Source organism: Grus americana, chromosome 36, assembly GCF_028858705.1.
Source record: "Grus americana isolate bGruAme1 chromosome 36, bGruAme1.mat, whole genome shotgun sequence".
NCBI lineage: Eukaryota > Metazoa > Chordata > Aves > Gruiformes > Gruidae > Grus > Grus americana.
Genome location: NC_072887.1, coordinates 568,116 through 586,865, shown reverse-complemented (window position 1 = coordinate 586,865; position 18,750 = coordinate 568,116). Strand labels below are relative to the sequence as shown.

Genomic DNA, 18,750 nt, shown 5'->3' with positions numbered 1-18,750 from the left:
GGAACAAGTTTGTTTGTCTCTCGTTTTGCTTTGAGCAAAACACTTCTCCTAGAGCCCTGTCAAGTTAGGGTTTGGGAGTTTTTTAATCATGTGGTGTACAATCAGTGAACCCACAGGAGAAAAATATAGGGCCAATAGGCCAAGGTCTGACTTTTCTTCTGCCTCTGTCCCTAGCAGTGACTGTGCTATTTAGTCTAGTGACTGTGAAGGACACAGTGAATGTTTCCTTCAAGGCAGCCAGAATCTCTCCTGCTTCAGTTCTGAAATACTCTGAAAAAGAGTTTACACAAATTGTATTCAGGACAATATCAGATTGTGTCGGTGAAGTCATAAAGAAAAGACCATATTACTAAAAAAATTATGAGATGAAATGGCGTGAAGATCCACCTACAGAAAGAAATAGAAAACTTCATTAAAACGAAGAAGGACAAGATAGTGCAGGAGAAACTGCAGGGAGAATTAGTTTCTCAGCTCCAAAACAGTTTCCAAAATGTTATGGAAGATGAAGGCGTAACTAAAGAAATGCAGAACATTTTAGCGCCCATTATGAAATCAGCTCATTCACCACCAGGAGGCAAAGAGAGTGGGAACTGCAGCCGAGCGGTAGAGCAGGGACTGGCTGCAACCAGTGATGACAGAGGAACAGATGGTCAACCGTAAAAGAAAACACCACCAATGTCCACTTTGCCATGTTAGCGCTGCTCCAAAGTGGCCAAGATGGTGCACTCTCCACCATCTTCCCTGCCTGCCACGGAAGCAGCACTGCAACCAGAAGCAGAAGCAGACGTGTTACAACCCATCTCGCGGCTGCCCTTAGAATCATAGAATCATTGAATGGTTTGGGTTGGAGGGAACCTGCAAGATCATCTGGTTCCCACCCCCCTGCCATGGGAAGGAACACCCTCCACTAGACCAGGTTGCCCAAAGCCCCGTCCAACCTGGCCTGAACACTTCCAGGGCTGGGGCATCCACAGCTTCTCTGGGCAACCTGTTCCAGTGCCTCACCTCCCTCACAGGGAAGAATTTCTTCCTAACATCTAATCTAAACCTACCCTCCTTCAGCTTAAGGTCATTCCCCCTTGTCCTATCGCTCCATGCCCTTGAAAACAGTCCCTCTCCAGCTTTCTTGTAGGCCCCCTTCAGGTACTGGAAGGCTGCAATAAGGTGTCTGTGGAGCCTTCTCTTCTCCAGGCTGAACAACCCCAACTCTCTCAGCCTGTCTTCACAGGAGAGGTGCTCCAGCCCTCTGATCACCTTCGTGGCCCTCCTCTGGACTCACTTCAACAGCTCCATGTCTGTCTTGTACTGGGAACCCCAGAGCTGGACGCAGTACTCCTCCAGGGGAGGTCTCACGAGAGCGGAGGAGAGGGGGAGAATCACCTCCCTCGACCTGCTGGTCATGTTGGTTTTGATGCAGCCCAGGATATGGCTGGCTTTGTCCCCATGGGTGATACTCTTGCAGGCAGGACCCTGCGCCCTTGCTCAAGAAGGGTGGGACAGGTCAGCAATTCTACGTGCCTGGTGCTTCATGCTTCACCTTGCAACTTCCACATCGCCTTTGCCCTCACTATGCACATGCAACTCCGTGGATCCGGGATTTTTGCTAAAGAATCAAAGCAAGAAAACAAAAAATGTTCTGCTGCTTCTGGTCTGCAGAGGTAACAGCAGTAGCTCGGAGGGTCTTTGCTGTTCAGCAGAACAGCAGCAAGCAAAGAGGGACACGAAGCATTTCCACATGATGAAACTGGGTCAGCCCCAGAGGCACAAGGTTTCCCACGGTCATGAAAGGAGGTTCCAGGCCTGTGGAAACAGAGGGGAAGTGGCTGTGGCCAGAGCATTTCCTCCCTGATCTTCAGGCGCTCACAAGGGAGGGGAAGGTGTACTTGTCTACACACAGACACTCCTAGAGCTCTGCCATGACCACATCAAGTCCTTGCACCATTGCTTTGGGTGATTCTTTCTTTGCCCACCACCCTCACTTCTCAATCCTTCATCAGTTTATCAGCTTGTGTGCCTTTCCCACCCCCCTAGAAATCTCCCTATCCAATTGTGCGTGCCTGAAACTCCAGCTGGTCTCCCCATTTTCTTCTTAGCTGGTGTCAGGACAGAGGGACAGGCAAGCTCAGGTCCCTGTGGCAAGGGTCCCCAAAGCATGCAGCTCCTTTTCGTACAAACTTCACTCAGCCTCGCCCGCCTTGTAAGTCCTCATGCTTGGTTTGCTAGGAATCAGAGGACAGCGGAAGGGCTTGCTGGAAGTTATTGAACTAGTGGGCATGAGCATGCAAAAGGGAAATCCTCCAAGACATCAGCCTTCAGGTCATACCTAAACACTCTTCCTTGCCATCTCCTTTCTCAGAGCAGAGCTTCCTGGCCATGGTGAGCAACAAAGGTTTTTTTACTCCTCTGCCCCAGTCACTTGCGCCCAGTATATGATGTCCTCAGGTAAGAAAGCAGCAGATCCTCCAGTGTTACGGGTGACCAATGTACAACTCTGCTCCTCCTTTCTGAAAGAGCCTCACATCCCACAGCTCCCCTAATAAGCTAGAAGAAGAGGGACAACTGGACCAGGGATTCCTTCCAGTTCCCCAAGACCAACTTCATCCCAATTCCAAGTGCTTTGCAGAGCAGAACGTTCCCCTGTTCATACAGCAGGCACTCGCTACTGCCTGCAGTGGACATCCGCTCTCTCTGCATTATTACTACAAAGCTGAAAAATCCTGTGCTGTTTGTCTTGGCTGAGACCTTTTCACTCCCTCTTCCTTGCTTTAGAGCTTTTCCTGCATCAAGCACAATGTTTAGCTGATGCAGAAATGTGCATGTTTCCAGTAAGCCTAGGCAGATCTCTTGGACACCTGCAGACAACCCAAGAGCCACTAGAAACCTCATTGTACCAGATGGGATCTTTTAGGGTAGGATTCACATGGCTGCCTACATTAAAACCAGGTTTTTAAACTCCAGTTTAGTCAGAGATCTAGTCCATGGTAAAGTTGCCATGTCATCTGAATTTAGACACCCGTGGTGGTGCAGCCCCCCGCACCCCGGGCCACTTTGTGATCCCAACATTGCGTACTTGTCTTTGTTACAAGAGCAGTGAGTTGGGATGATCAGGTGCTCCCTAACTGTACCCGGAACTCCTGCTGCCTGGATCGTAGCCCGATCTCATAGCCCATCTGGAAGGTACCAGACTTACTTGACAAGAAGTATGGCCCGAGTGGAGAAAAACCAAACACTGACCAAAGTAAATCATCTCACAATCCTATAAATAGTGATTCCACGTGATACCCTTTGAGCTCTCTGGGACTGCAGCAGGCTCTGACCCAGTATCTCCTCCTGAGCTGGGACACCTCTCAGGGTAGATTTCACGAAGATGCAAAGACCGATAGCTGATAGATGTCGACAAAAGAAAAGGGTTCAAGGATTGTCTGCTGACAAATGCCGATGAAGGAAGAAGTGAGTAATTCACTGCAATTTGTGAAGAGAGAAAAATCTTGATCATATGTTAACCTCTGTGGCTGGGTCTGGGTCTGTGTCTGTATCTGCGTGTGTTTAAATACATGTGATTTGATCTAGAAAACTGTGTCGTAAGTCTTGTGCGAACCTTGCCATTTTTGAATCTTTAACTAAGTTGCAAAATTTTGATTATAACCAATTGCGTTGAATCGCTTTTTTAAATTGGCCGATAATTGAGTGTCATTAAATATGATACAGTTTAATCTTGTGATTTAGCATCATAGCGTTAACAAATCTTATATTGCTGCTACCTCAAAATTGTGTAAAATCAATTTGCGACAAATTGGCGTAGTCAGTAAGATCCTAAATCTCTATTTGCAACAACATCTAAACAGGTCAAGCAGATATGACACACATCCTAATACTGACCTGGATCTCTCCATATTGGCATTTGGAGGTTGAGCAAAGTATCGCAGCAGGCATGAAGTGGCAGAATGTTTTTGCGGGGTCTTTATCTATCTGACCCTGGCAGTCTCTCCATGGCATAGCTCACCCTGCTGAAGGTCATGCCCCAGAAGTTACTGCAAGTGTGAGAAAGAAGGAAGCCACAGCAAGTGCCTCTAACCAAGAGCAGGCAGATTGCTTTCAGAGAAACTGAAAGTGCCCTTGCTGGGCTACTTCTGGTGCAAAACTGGTTTCTGAGTCTCTGGCTTCAAATGATGGGAGGAGAGCAGGGGAGAAAAGAAACCTTTGTTGTCCAGGAGGCTGCTCGCTCACGCCTCCCCTGTGGTAGGATGGGGAGGAGAATGGGAAGACAAAGCTAAAGCTGGTGGGTTGGGATAAGGACAGTTTACTGGGACAGCAAATGGAGAGGAAAATAACAACAACAGTACTTAGAATATACAAAATGTGCGATACACAACGCAGTTTCTTACCTGACGACCGTATAACTCAGACCGCATAATCAGACCCATCCCAAAATCGCAACATCCTCACGCCACAAATCCTGGGGCCACGCTGCTCCTCCCCAACTAGCCCCCTTTTATGAGGAGCATGACATCATATGGTACGGAATACCCCTTTGGCTAGTTTGGGTCGCTTGTCCTGGCTGGGTACCCTCCCAGCTTCTGGTAAACATTAACTCCATCCTAGCCGAAGCCAGGACACGTGTCTCAGTCCGGCAGTTCTGGCTTCAGCGTCCTCAGCAGCACACGGTCTAAGCAAAGGAGTAATGCCCCCCATCCCACCTTGTCCTCCAACAGCAGGTAGCTAAACAGTGCAGAAACCCTGTCTGCTCTTCTTTTGGGCAGATTTCTGTCCCCAGAGAGTGCTTAGGTGGTCTGCATGTTCAAGAGACCTAAACTACAGAAGTGGGGATGGGCCCCAGCCAGAGATGTGCAAGCACCAGCACTTCCCTCAAAGGAAACCTCTGTGTGTCCAACAAAGAGCCGCTCTTTCCATTTGGGCTTTAGGTAAAAAGCATGCCCTGTTCAATCAGTGTTCCTCGGTTTTGTGCCAGGTTCCCAATTTTGGTGGCAAATATCTGGCAAATAACAGGGGAGTAGAAGGGCTTGGGGAAATGCAGCTAAAGCATCAGCTTGGGCTATGCTGGCTCCCTCTGGAATGTTTTCACTGGAAAGTCTGCGGTCTCTGATCCTGCAGGAACAAGGTTGACGACTGAGCAGTGAGCAACTTCTGAAGGTTGATGCCTCCATCCACATATCTTGGAACTCCATTTAAGCTTCAGGAGCTCCATTCAGGCTCCAGGACCTCCATTTAAGGTCAAGCTTGGGCCTTGTATCCCTGTCCGACCTATGTTATAGGTGTGTTGGGCTCAAGCTCCTTTACAGCCATGTCCGTGCTAGGCCATGGGTCCCATTGATCGTCACCCATGGACTGTCTCTGCAAAAAACAGGTGGGGAAGCTCACCATCCCTCCACCGTCCCGTAGGACTTCAGGAACACAAATAAATTTTGAAAGAACAGCAGCAGCCTCCAAATTCCTGGCACGCAACGAAGAGAGCAGAGCTCCGCTGGGGTGGAAAAACCACAGTGGGACTGAGTTTCAAATTCTGAACCCAGAGGCCAAGCGTGCATGGTGCTGCTTACTGCTCATTCCCTATTTCCCCTCTTTTGAGCAACAGGTCAGACTTGCTTTTTTGCTTCAAGAAAGCTGGCTACCATGCCTCCCAGAAAGCTGATTCACTTGAGGATAAACGGAGCATCCTAATTTATGCGATCACCCTGTGACAGTCATGTAGACACTGACACTTGACTTGTGCTCATTAAGTTTTATTGCAATCAGGCACTAGCTAATTCCTTGCAAGCAGGAATGGCGCAAACCAGCACAATGTTGAGGAAGCACCAGGTAACAGGATAGAACTACCAGTTTTGAGTACAGATATAGTAAAACTGGGACCAGAAACTCAACACTGGGGTGAAGAGAGAGAGGTAGAAGAGCAAAAAAATGAGGGCCACGATAATAAGGTGACTGATGGTACCCATCAGCTTGATGACCCTGGCTGGAGCAGGACAATAAACCCAACTTACTCTTCTGACTACACCGAAAAAGCCAGACCTGCTTCAGCGGTCAGGAGGACTGAGGTGGGAGCAGGGTGAGTGCTTTCCCTCACCAAGCCCAGGATGGACAGATTGAGCATCCTGGTGTTACCGCATCGGCAACTGTTCTGGCCCAACAGTAGCTGCACACCTCTTCAGCACAAAGTGTTACTTGATAGGGTCAGTTCTGCGGTGGTCATGTCAACGCGAGAGGTGAGAGGCACATTTTGTTCATCTGTTTGTTGTCTTGCCGCCCATGTATCTCTAACAGCAGACTCTACAACTTCCTGTATTTTTTTCGCTATTTTTCTTAAATCTACGTTTTTCCAGAAATTTGTATCAACACGCTGGAGAGAAGGTTTCACTTTCTGTTCCATTATCTGCTCTGCACCCTCTTTCTTCATTTCTTCAATATGTTTCCTTGTTTCTTCCTCTAATAGGCTCTCCAGCTCCTCTCTCTCATGTCCTTCATAGTTACAGCAGAACCAGAACGGGTACACATGGTACAGGCCATAAAGAGTGACGACAAAAGCAAGAATGAACAACCCTGCAATCTGGAAGAAAAAGAAAAAATTAAAACTAATGAAGTCACTGGACTCTATGTTCCTAGAAATAATTTGCACCTGAGCGAGAGGAGTACTTTACCATATTAGTAACCTTGCTTTAGCCACATAGTTCTTCCTATAAAACACGTTCCTTGCTCCTGCCATGGCTAGCTGACAACTGATGGTAAGAGATATACTCACTGAAACAGGGAATATCAGCCTCTCTCTCTCAAACAATACATTCCTTCCTATTTTCACAAATCTTGCTTTAAGAACCAGATGCAAAACACATATGTAAACTTCCAGAATAACCATGCAGTAAGATGTTCAAAGTTCAGGTTTCAGCCTCACAGAGAACATGCTAATTATACACTTGTATTGATATACATTCACAGAAGCAGGGAGAAGAAAAAAAAATGTAATGCAAATGTAGTAAACATATCAAAAATCATACTTGCAACTTAACACTTCATTCTCCAGATGAAATGGTTTCCATATTGCTATATGTTCTAGAGTCTTCTCACACACAAAATAGGTGATATTAAAATACCTAAACTCCTAGATCCCTAGCAATCTTACCTGAGACATTATGTAGAATTCACTGGGTAATTCTGCTGCTCTGCTTTGGTTTGCGTTTTTGTTGTCGTTTCCTTCATTTGTTGAAAACACACAGTCAATATATCTGCCATCGCACAGGAGGATCACGCACCAAATCAGAGGAGGTAGAAGTGCCTTAAAAATTATCTCACTCTTCCGGCAGCACGAGCATTTCCCAATGCAGCGAGCCCAGGGAATGCAGGCAGGGTGGGAGGTCAAGCTCAGGAAAAATGTAATGAATGCTGGACAGAAAAAGTAGGAAGCAACATAGAATTTCTGTAATGCCTTCTTCTGTGGACATTTAAATTCAATCTCCATTATTTCTTCGACCACAATCAGAATTATGGAATAAAGTGTTACAGACAACACATTATAATGATTTCTCCATAAACTGAAGAATTGCTTTCTAACTTGCATTTTGTTCCGTCGTCAATACTTCACCAACTCAGCAGACTAAGGAAGTCTTCTATGCCTCTGTATCACACCGCTTGTCATCTTCTACACTTTCTATCACCATGTCTGCAAATGATTAAACAGCAGAGAGGAAGTGAAAATTAAAGCACACACAGTAATTAGGTACGTATACACCTACACTCTGTAGATTTTGAAGTCTGTGGTTTCACATGTCACGTAGTTTGTACAGAATCACAGAAACATAGACTTGTAGAGGTTGGAAGGGACTTCTGGTCCAACTCCCCCCAACTCAACAGGACCACCTGGAGCCAGTTGCCAACCTTGTCCAGATGCCTTTTGAATATCTCCAAGGATGGAGCCTCCACAACCTCTCCAGGTAACAATGTCTGCAAGGCTCAGGGAGCCGTTTGGGGCTCAACATCCTTGCTACATTCTTCTGTTCGTATGTGTATTGGGTCTGGCTGAGATGGAGTTAATTCTCCCCACAGCAGCCCTCACGGTGCTGTGCTGTGTGTTGGTAGCTAGCAAACTGTTGATAACACACCAGTGTTTTGGCTACTACTGAGCAGTGCCAGCACACACCAAGGCTCTCTCCAACATTTCTTTTCCCCCCCAGCAGCAGGCTGGGGGTGGGCAAGACCTTGGGAGGGGACACAGCTAGGACAGCTGACCCAAACTGACCAAAGGGATATTCCATACCATATGACGTCTGCTCAGCAATAAGAAAGTGAGAGATAGGGGGAGGAACAGGGCGGGGGCATTTGTTGCCGGACATCGCCTGCTGATGGGAAGTAGAGAATAATCTTTTGCTTTTCGCTTTGCTTCTGCATGCGTCTTTTTGCTTTAGCTACATTAAACTGCCTTTACCTCGACCCACGAGTTTGGGGTTGTTTTTTCCATCCTCCTTTCTCCCCTCCCTGCCTTACTGAAGAGGGGAGTGATAGAGCGGCTCTGGTGGGCACCTGGCCCCCAGCCAGGGTCAACCCACCACAGTATGACATCTTCTTGGAGATGCACCTTGGTTGGGTAAGAGGCAACAGGCACAAGCTGCAACATGAGAAATTCCAGTTAAATGTAAGGAAAAATTTTTTTGGTAGCTTTTTACCATGAGGGTGGTCAAATATTACAAGCAGCTGAGTGAATTCCATCCATGGAGGATTCAAGGCTCAAGCATCCTCATCTAACTAAACCCCCTTTGATCAGGACATTGGGCTAGAGGACATCCAGAAGTCCCTTCAGAGGTCCCTTCCAACGTAAGTTTGGTTTTTTTTTTCCCTCGGGTTTTTTTTTTTCCTTGTTGCTAAAGAGTAAAGGGGAGAAGCCATTGCTTCTTGCCATTGCATTATTGCCATAATCAGTGTCAGGCCATAAAGTAGCCAAGATTATGAGAGCTGAAACCAAGTTCCAGCTGTACTTGTGCAGACTGAGACCTCAAACTGGAGAGGTATAAAATTAAAGAAATTAGAGGAGGAGTGCAGATAGTGCTCAAATCTGAAAATTAAGTTTTTCAATAAAAGGGGAAACGAGGCAGGATGCAATGAGAGATGCCTAGAGAAAGAAAAATAAAGCCATGGTGTGTTGATATAGATTGAGATGGTTAACCCACGGTGTAAAACAGAGGGTGGGAGCAAGGGCGGGTACACTGGGAGGAATGCAGAGAAAATTTCTGAGCAGCCAGGGATCAGGTTAGGAAAGCCAAAGCCCTGATAGGATTAAATCTGGCCAGGGATGTTTAAGGACAACAAGAAAAGTTTCTACAGGTACATCAGTTATAAAAGGAAGATGAGGGAACATGTGGGTCCCCTCCAGAATGAAATGGGAGACCTGGTTACCCAGGATATGGAGGAGGCTGAGGTACTCGACTTCTTTGCCTCAGTCTTCACCAGCAAGGGCTCTAGCCACACTGCCCAGGTCACAGAAAGCTAAATCAGGGACTGGGAGAATGAAGAACCGCCCAGTGTAAGAGAAGATCAATTCTGAGAATATCTAAGGAACCTGGAGGTGCACAAGTACATGGGACCTGATGAGATGCATCTGTGTGTCCTGAGGGAACTGGTGGATGAAGTGGCCAAGCCACTCTCCATCATATCTGAGACATCCTGGCAGTCCAGTGAAGTTCCCACTGACTGGAAAAGGGGAAACATAACCCCCGTTGTTAAAAAGGGTAAAAAGGAAGACACAGGGAACTGCAGGTTGGTCAGTCTCACCTCTGTGCCTGGCAAGATCATGGAGCAGATCCTCCCGGAAACTATGCTCTGGCACATGGAAAACAAGGAGGTGATTAGTGACAGCCAACATGGCTTCACTAAGGGCAAATCATGCCTGACAAATTTGGTGGCCTTCTATGATGGGGTCACAGCATTGGTGGACAAGGGAAGAGCGACAGACGTCATCTACCTGGAGTCGTGCAAGGCATTTGACACTGTCCCACATGACATCCCTGTCTCTACATTGGAGAGACATGGATTCAATGGACGGACCACTCGGTGAATAAGGAACTGGCTGGATGGTTGCACTCAAAGAGTTGTGGTCAACGGCTCAATGTCCAAGTGGAGATCAGTGACAAGTGGCATCCCTCAGGGGTTGGTGCTGGGACCAGCACTGTTTAACATCTTTGTCAGTGACACAGACAGTGGGATCAAGTGCACCCTCAGCAAGTTTGCCGACGACACCAAGCTGTGTGGTGTGGTGGGCACGCTGGAGGGAAGGGATGCCAACCTGGAGAGGCTGTAGAGGTGGGTCCATGTCAATCACATGAAGTTCAACAAGGCCAAGTGGAAGGTCCTGCACGTGGGTCGGCACAATGCCAACCACAACTACAGGCTGGGTCGATAATAGATTGAGAGTAGCCCTGAGGAGAAGGACTTGGGGGTATTGATTGATGAGCAGATCAACATGAGCCAGCAATGCACACTTGCAGCCCAGAAAGCCAACCGTATCCTGGGCTGCATCCAAAACAGTGTGACCAGCAGGTCAAGGGAGGTGATTCTGCCCCTCTGCTCCTCTCTCATGAGACCTCTCTGTACTACTGCATCCAGCTCTGGGGTCCACAGTACAAGAAGGACATGGAGCTGTTGGAGCGAGTCCAGAGGAGGGCCACAAAGCTGATTGGAGGGCTGGAGCACCTTTGCTATGAAGACAGGCTGAGAGAGTTGGGGTTGTTCAGCCTGGAGAAGAGAGGGATCCAGGGAGACCTAATTGTGGCCTTCCAGTACCTGAAGGGGCCTCCAGGAAAGATGGTGAGGGACTGTTTATGAGGGAGCATAGTGATAGGACAAGGGGTAATGGGTTTAAACTAAAAGAGGGTTGATTTAGATTAGATGTTAGAAAGAATTCTTCCCTGTGAGGGTGGTAAGGCACTGGAAGAGGTTGCCCAGAGAGGTTGTGGATGCCCCATCCCTGGAAGTGTTTAAGGCCACACTGGATGAGGCTTTGAGCAACCTGGTCCAGTGGAGGGTGTCCCTGCCCACAGCAGGGGGGTTGGAACTAGATGGTCTTTGAGGTCCCTTCCAACCCAAACCATTCTATTATTCTATGATTCTATGAAATCACCAAAACCTTCAGCCCCTTGGCAACCTGTTGCTGCAGGCCTCTAAGGTGTGGGTTGGACTGCAGGTCTCCATCTCCATCTGCCCCACAGCAGGATGCCCTTGTGCCTAATATCCCTGCTCAGGGCTGTCTCCTGTGGTGAGGGGGTTCAACCCATCACCGTCCTGCCCCACAGATGGGTGGGTGTGGGGTGCAGAGGACCAGGCACAACCAACCCTTGGACCTGAGTGTGGGCAGATGGGATCAGCTATCCTCAGCTCAGCACTTTTCCAGGACACATCTGCCATGGAGATACCAGCAGGGAGGGAAAGCCTCTGTCCTTGTTTCAGCTGAGATAGAGTTAATTTTCTTTCCAGCAGCTGGTATAGTGCTGTGTTTTGGATTTATTGCGAGAATAATGTTGATAACTGTAGCGGACCACTACTGTATGCAGTTTGTCTCAACATTGCCGTCGCACCACCATTTCCCTACATTAACATCCTGCCTCGGAGTCTGCGGACGAGCACCACCGTGCGCATGCACGAGAACCAGGGCGCGAAAAGGCTTCCCGAGGAGGCAACACGTACCGCACGAACTGCACGTATGCAGTCACGATCTACGCATGAGCGTGGGACCCTATATAAAGGAGCTCCGGTAGGTGGCGGGGCTTTTTCTCCTTCTTCCTCTCCTCCTCGTGCACCTTCCGGGACCTGCTTCAACAAAACCTGCGATGCTTGGACACCATAGAGGGAGCCAATGGAACATCACTGGACTCGGAGTGGTGGTAATTAGACTCATCCCCGACTTGGTCGCTCCCCCTCTCTACCGCTCTATCTCACTACCTCTCTATATCTCCCTATCTCTCTCTCTCTCTCCCTCTCTTTGCTCTTCCCTTCTCTCCCGGTTGTCTCTCTTTCTATACAGTTCTTTTCTCCCTGTTCATAAAAAATAAAGCTAAAAGGTTGTACGACATCTGACCTTGTTTGTGTCTTAATCTCGCTCTTGGGATCATATCGAAACCTCCCCGATATTGGATCAGGACAATAACGCACTGATGTTTTTAGTTGTTGCTAGGACTTTCAGCTTCTCATACTGCCCTGCCAACCAGAAGGCAAGGGGCGCTCAAGAAGCTGGGAGGGGGCACAGCTGGGACAGGTGACTGAAACTGGCCAAAGGGATATTCCGTACCATATAATGTCATGCTCCATATGTGACTGGGAGTAAGTAAGTTCTTGCACGGCTTAGGTGAACAGAGGGACCAGGTGCCCACCAGAGCTGCTCTGTCACTCCCCCTCCTCAACTAGACAGGGGAGCGTCTCCTTAGACAGGGGAGAAAATGTATAACGAAAGGCTTGTGGGTCTTTAAGAAGGACAGACAGGGCAGGCGAGGAGGGGGTGTCGCCCTCTATGTCAATGACCAGCTGGAGTGCATGGAGCTCCACCTGGGGATGGAGGAGGAGCCCACCGACAGCTTATGGGTCAGGATTAAAGGGAGGGCTGGGGCAGGGGACATCATAGCGGGGGTCTGCTACAGGGAACACCTGACCAGGGAGACCAAGCAGATAAGGTCCTCTATAGGCAGATAGGAGCAGCCTCATGTTCACAAGCCCCGGTCCTCATGGGGGACTGCAACCACCCGGACATCTGTTGGAGGTTAAACACAGCAGGGCATAACTAATCCAGGAGTTTCCTGGAATGCGTTGATGAGAATTTCCTTCTCCAAGTGATAGAGGAGCCAACGAGGAGAGGTGCCATGCTGGACCTTGTTCTCACCAACAAGGGCAGCCTTGGCTGCAGCGACTATGGAATGGTGGAGTTCAAGATCCTCAGGGCAGAGAGGAGTTTTCACAGCAAGCTCACTACCCTGGACTTCAGGAGAGCAGACTTTGGCCTCTCCAGGGATCTGCTTGGTAGAATACCATGGGACAAAACTCTGGAAGGAAGAGGGGCCCAAAACAGCTGGCTAATATTCAAGGGTCACCTCCTCCAAGCTCAGGAGTGATGCATCCAAGCAAAAAGGAAGTCAGGCAAAAACACCAAGAGACCTGCAGGGATGAACAAGGAGCTCCTGGGCAAAGTCAAACACAAAAAGGAAGCCTACAGAGGGTGGAAGCAAGGGCAGGTAGCCTGGGAAGAATACAGAGAAACTGTCCGAGCAACCAGGGATCAGGTTAGGAAAGCCAAAGCCCTGATAGAATTAAATCTGGCCAGGGATGTCAAGTACAACAAGAAAAGTTTCTACAGGTATGTTAGTGAGAAAAGGAGGATGAGGGGAAAATGTGGGTCCCCTCCGGAATGAAACAGGTGAACTGGTTACCCAGGATATGGAGAAGGCTGAGGTACTCAACGACTTCTTTGCTTCAGTCTTCACTGGCAAAAGCTTGAGCCACACTGCCCAGGTCGCAGAAGGCAGGGACTGGGAGAATGCAGAACTGCCCACTGTAGGAGAAAATCAGGTTTGAGAATATCTAAGGAACCTGGAGGTGCACAAGTCCATGGGACCTGATGAGTTGCATCCGCGGGTCTTGAGGGAACTGGCGGATGAAGTGGCCAGGCCACTCTTCATCATATTTGAGAAGTCCTGGCAGTCCAGTGAAGTTCCTGCTGACTGGAAGAGGGGGAATATAACCCCCATTTTTAAGAAGGGTAAAAAGGAAGACCCAGGGAACTACAGGCCAGTCAGTCTCACCTCCGTGCCTGGCAAGATTATGGAGCAGACCCTCCTGGAGACTATGCTCAGGCACATGGAAAATGTTATCACAGAGGCGCTACCACTGTCGGTGATTGGTTTGGCCTTGGCCAGTGATGGGTCTTAGAGCCGGCTGGCATTGGCTCTGTCAGACACAGGGGAAGCTTCTAGCAGCTTCTCACAGAAGCCACCCTGGTAGCCCCCCAGCTACCAAAACTTTGCCATGCTAACCCAATACAGCAGCGATGTAAAATAGGGTGCAGATAGTGTTCAAAACCACTACAATCAAAACCTGAAAGCAATTACAGGAGCTTTAATTGGAAATAGCCTTGACTTTTTATACCTTCAGCTAGAGCAAAGATCTCCCATCTGATAACTAATCTTACACAGTGGTTTTAGAATACTTCCTCACATATGATGTTGTACATTCTTTACCTCAAAGCAAAATAGCTGCTTATTATTAATCTGAGTTCAGTAAGGATTATTCAGAGTTAGTAATTGTGACTGTGACTTTTAACAACTATATTAATGCTAGAGCAGACTCAAGCTCAATGAGCAAACCACAGAATCATAAAATGGTTTGGGTTGAAGATACCTTAAAGCTCATGTAGTTCCCACCCCCCTGCCATGGTCCAGGACACCTTCCACTAGACCAGGTTGCCCAAAATCCCATCCAACCTGGCCTTAAACACTTCCAGGGATGGGGCTGCTACAACCTCTCTGGGCAACCTGTGCAGTGCCTCACCACCGTCACAGTAAAGAATTTATTTTTAATATCTAATCTAAATCTACCCTCTTTTAGTTTAAACCCATTACACCTTGTAATGTCACTACATACCCTTGTAAACAGTCCCTCTCCAGATTTCCTGTAGGCCCCTTCAGGTACTGGAAGGCCGCAATTAGGTCTCCTGGGAGCCCTCTCTTCTCCAGGCTGAACAACCCCAACTCTCTCAGCCTGTCTTCATAGCAGAGGTGCTCCAGCCCTCTGATCAACTTTGTGGCCCTCCTCTGGACTCGCTCCAACAGCTCCATGTCCTTCTTGTACATGCCATTGGAGTGTTACAATACCAGGCAAGGTCATGGGGCCACCGGTGTTCGTGAAGATCATGGTCTTGCATCAAAATTATCATCAGTTGTTGACTACGGATTTGCATTAATGGTGAGGCTTTAACTAGGAAGAACTTTGCACCTTTCCAAACTGGCTGCATTTTGATGTCCCCATAGGAGCCCCATCCACCAGGTTTCTGTTACAGCCCCTGGAGACAGAAAACCATTTGCAGGGGGCATTTCACCCAACACCTCTCCTGGGATAAGGGAATAGCAGCTCCTTTCTTTTTGGGTGCCTCTTCATGATTTTATTTGCAGCTCACAGATCTTCCATGCTTTCCCATTTGTCTCTGTCCATCTCAGAGAACTTGTGTGGACACCATCCCTGCCTGCACAACATTGATATCTATAAAGTAGAATTTTCCACTTCATAAGGACAGAAATGTGTTTGGGTTAATGCTTAGACACTGTTTAATTTAGGGTTAAATATATGGTGTCTTTTTACTAACAACTATACCATGAGGAACTAAAAGACTGGTAAAAAGGAAACATCCTGCCCCAGAAGGAATGGAGAGCTGGGTGATTGCCAAAGAAGCCAGAAGTCAACAAATATCTGCTGTAACTGGCGGAAAGGTAAAGGTGGCGGAGGAGATCACAACCACCAACTCAGTTAAGGACTATGCAAATTACCCACACACACACCCTCAAGGAGCATGCATGCTAATTTAAATATGTTTAACCAATAACAGATGATGCAGTAATTACTAACCAATGAGCGTAAATTTAGGCGGGTTTTTCTAATCCTGTAACAAGATAGATAAGTTGTAGATTCTGTGTGTAGTGTGCTAGCTTTGTGGAATTACCACCTACCACCTATCTCTGTGCAGACATGAAATAAATAAAATACCCCTGCTCTGTGCGTATATTGGCGTACCGCACACCTGGTAAATGACCCTGCTTTTGGGACAACACCTGTGCCACTGAAGCAGGGAGACTGGGGTAGGATTTGGGGATGACAGGGTGATGTTGAGCCTGGGAAATGCAGTGGTGGAGGGCAGGCATTGCTTTAATTTTGTCTTTGTTTCTTGACATCCAAATATATTTTAAGTGGCAATAAATTAAATAAATTTTCCCAAAGTTGAGTCTGTTTTTACCATGATGATAATTTGTAAGCGATCTACTTGTCTTTATCGTGACCTTTTCATCTTATTTTCTCCCTGCCTTGTTGAGGAGGGGGAGTGAGAGCACCTGGGTGGGCATCGGGCAGCTGGCCAAGTTCAACCCACCACAGATGCAAAACTGGAAGGTTTGACTGGTACACGAGATGAGTTATGCTGCCATCCAGAGGGACCTTGACAGGCTGGGGAAATGGGCTGATAGGAACCTCATGCAATTCAACAAGGGGAAGTACAAAGACCTGCCAACAGGGAGGAACAACCCCATGACCCAGGACAAGTTAGGACTGATCTACTGGACTGCAGCTTGGCAGAAAAGCCCCTGGGGGTGCTGGCTGTCACCACGTTGACCCACCAAGTTGAGCCAGAAGTTTGCCCCTGGGACACAGAAGGCTACCGTTATCCTGGGCTGCATAAGTAGGAGTGTTGCCAACAGGTCAAGGGAGGTGATTCTTCCCTGCAGATTCATCTGTCTGAGTGTCTATGTCTGCAGTTCAGTTTACACTCGACTGGTCACCAAGCTCCCGTTGAGGGCAAGAAGATGTGCATACTGCCATTGCAAGTGCAGTTCTGCAGGTTAGTGACATTTTGGATGCAGTGGAGACTTTTCTTGGCCTCTGGCTATAGACCTAGGGGTAAATTTATTCAACTGAGGAGAGGTGTCTAGTGCCACTAGCGTCACTCTGAAATGGAGCGTGTGTCTTGCAAGCTCTGCATCATGTCTGGAAGCCCTGTGGGGAAAATCTCAAAGGGAGCTTGTAGTCAGTAAACTCCACATCTGCTTCACAGTGAGATGCACTGCAGCCCAGGAGTGCTTGTAAAAGGAATTAAGGTGACTGGTGAATCTACTATAGGATTACATATTTAGGAGTGGTGAACCCCCTGAGAGATAACTAACATACTGACAACCTTACTAACAATCAAAAATAAAAGTGAAAATAACAAGACAATTTGGTTTATCACGGCTACTCTCTTTCAAAGCTGCTTCCGTGCTATCTCACTCTCAGTAAACAAGACACTGGTATGGCTGAAAATATGTTTTCTTCAAATTTATCAATCTATTCAAAGAAACTTTTTTTGTTGTCCTTAAACATCCCTGGCCAGATTTAATTCTATCAGGGCTTTGGCTTTCCTAACCTGATCCCTGGTTGCTTGGACAGTTTCTCTGTATTCTTCCCAGGCTACCTGCCCTTGCTTCCACCCTCTGTAGGCTTCCTTTTTGTGTTTGACTTTGCCCAGGAGCTCCTTGTTCATCCCTGCAGGTCTCTTGGTGTTTTTGCCTGACTTCCTTTTTGCTTGGATGCATCACTCCTGAGCTTGGAGGAGGTGACCCTTGAATATTAGCCAGCTGTTTTGGGCCCCTCTTCCTTCCAGAGCTTTGTCCCATGGTATTCTACCAAGCAGATCCCTGGAGAGGCCAAAGTCTGCTCTCCTGAAGTCCAGGGTAGTGAGCTTGCTGTGAAAACTCCTCTCTGCCCTGAGGATCTTGAACTCCACCATTCCATAGTCGCTGCAGCCAAGGCTGCCCTTGTTGGTGAGAACAAGGTCCAGCATGGCACCTCTCCTCGTTGGCTCCTCTATCACTTGGAGAAGGAAATTCTCATCAATGCATTCCAGGAACTTCCTGGATTGCCTGTGCCCTGCTGTGTTTAACCTCCAACAGATGTCTGGGTGGTTGCAGTCCCCCATGAGGACCGGGGCTTGTGAACATGAGGCTGCTCCTATCTGCCTATAGAGGGCCTCATCTGCTTGGTCTCCCTGGTCAGGTGTTCCCTGTAGCAGACCTCCTCTATGATGTCCCTTGCCCCTGTGCTCCCTTTAATCCTGACCCATAAGCTCCATGCACTCCAGCTGGTCATTGACATAAAGGGCAACACCCCCTCCTCATCTGCCCAGCCTGTCCTTCCTAAAAAGCCTGTATCCTTCCATTCCAACACTCCAGTCATAAAAGCTATCCCACCACGTCTCTGTGATGCCAATAAGGTCATAGCCCTACAGGAGTGGACACATCTCCAACTCCTCTTTTTTATTCCCCATGCCACATGTGTTTGTGTAGAGGCATTTCAGTTGGGCCCCTGATGAGGCTGACTTACTGGCTGGAATACCTTTGATGTATTTTCCCAGTGTTTCCCTGTTGGTTCCCAATGCCTCTGGAGCCTCTGGCTTGTCTCCTCCAGGCTTCAAGCATGCTGCAGTCTGTCCAGCACATCTCTGAGCAATAGGCTGAGGGCCCTCACTAGCACCCCATCCTTCCAACCTGGGCACATTGTCCCACAACCTGTCACAGGCAAGCCTGATGTTATCCCCCTCCCCCTTTGAGCCTAGTTTAAAGCTCTGTTGATGAGCCCCACTAGGTCCTGGGCAAAGACCATTTTTCCCCTTTGAGAGAGGTGAATCCCATCAGAGTTCATCAAGCCTGGTGCCTTGTAGGCTATCCCATTGTCAAAAAACCCAAAATTGTGGTGGTGACACCAGCCACGGAGCCACGTGTTCCTCCCAACGTTGCTGCCCTCAACTGGAAGGAGGGAGGAAAAAATTACCTGTGCTCCAGATGCCTTCAGTGACTGTCCCAAGACCCTGAAGTCCCTTTTGATTGCTTTTGCATTATGTGTTGCAGCTTCGTCCCCACCCACATGGAGGAGCAGTAGTGGGTAGTGGTCAGAGGACCATACCAGGCTGGGGACTTTCCTCATGTCCTTAACACGGGCCCTGGGGAGGCAGCAGACTTCTCTAAGAGGAGGGTCTGC

The 18,750-nt window shown here is 48.1% G+C and overlaps 1 long non-coding RNA gene across 2 annotated transcripts; it reads right to left on the bottom strand.

Moving 5' to 3' along the window:
* Positions 1–5,727: 5,727 nt before the first annotated feature.
* Positions 5,728–12,058, bottom strand: LOC129198828 (uncharacterized). 2 transcript variants are annotated; one of them, XR_008574539.1, is made up of 3 exons: positions 7,885–8,266; positions 7,133–7,669; positions 6,233–6,562 (listed from the first exon to the last, which is right to left on the bottom strand). It is a non-coding gene; the product is annotated as an uncharacterized LOC129198828 (long non-coding RNA). The 2 variants fall into 2 exon arrangements; XR_008574538.1 differs by having other exon boundaries at positions 5,728–6,562; positions 7,133–12,058.
* Between the last annotated feature and the right edge of the window lie 6,692 nt (positions 12,059–18,750).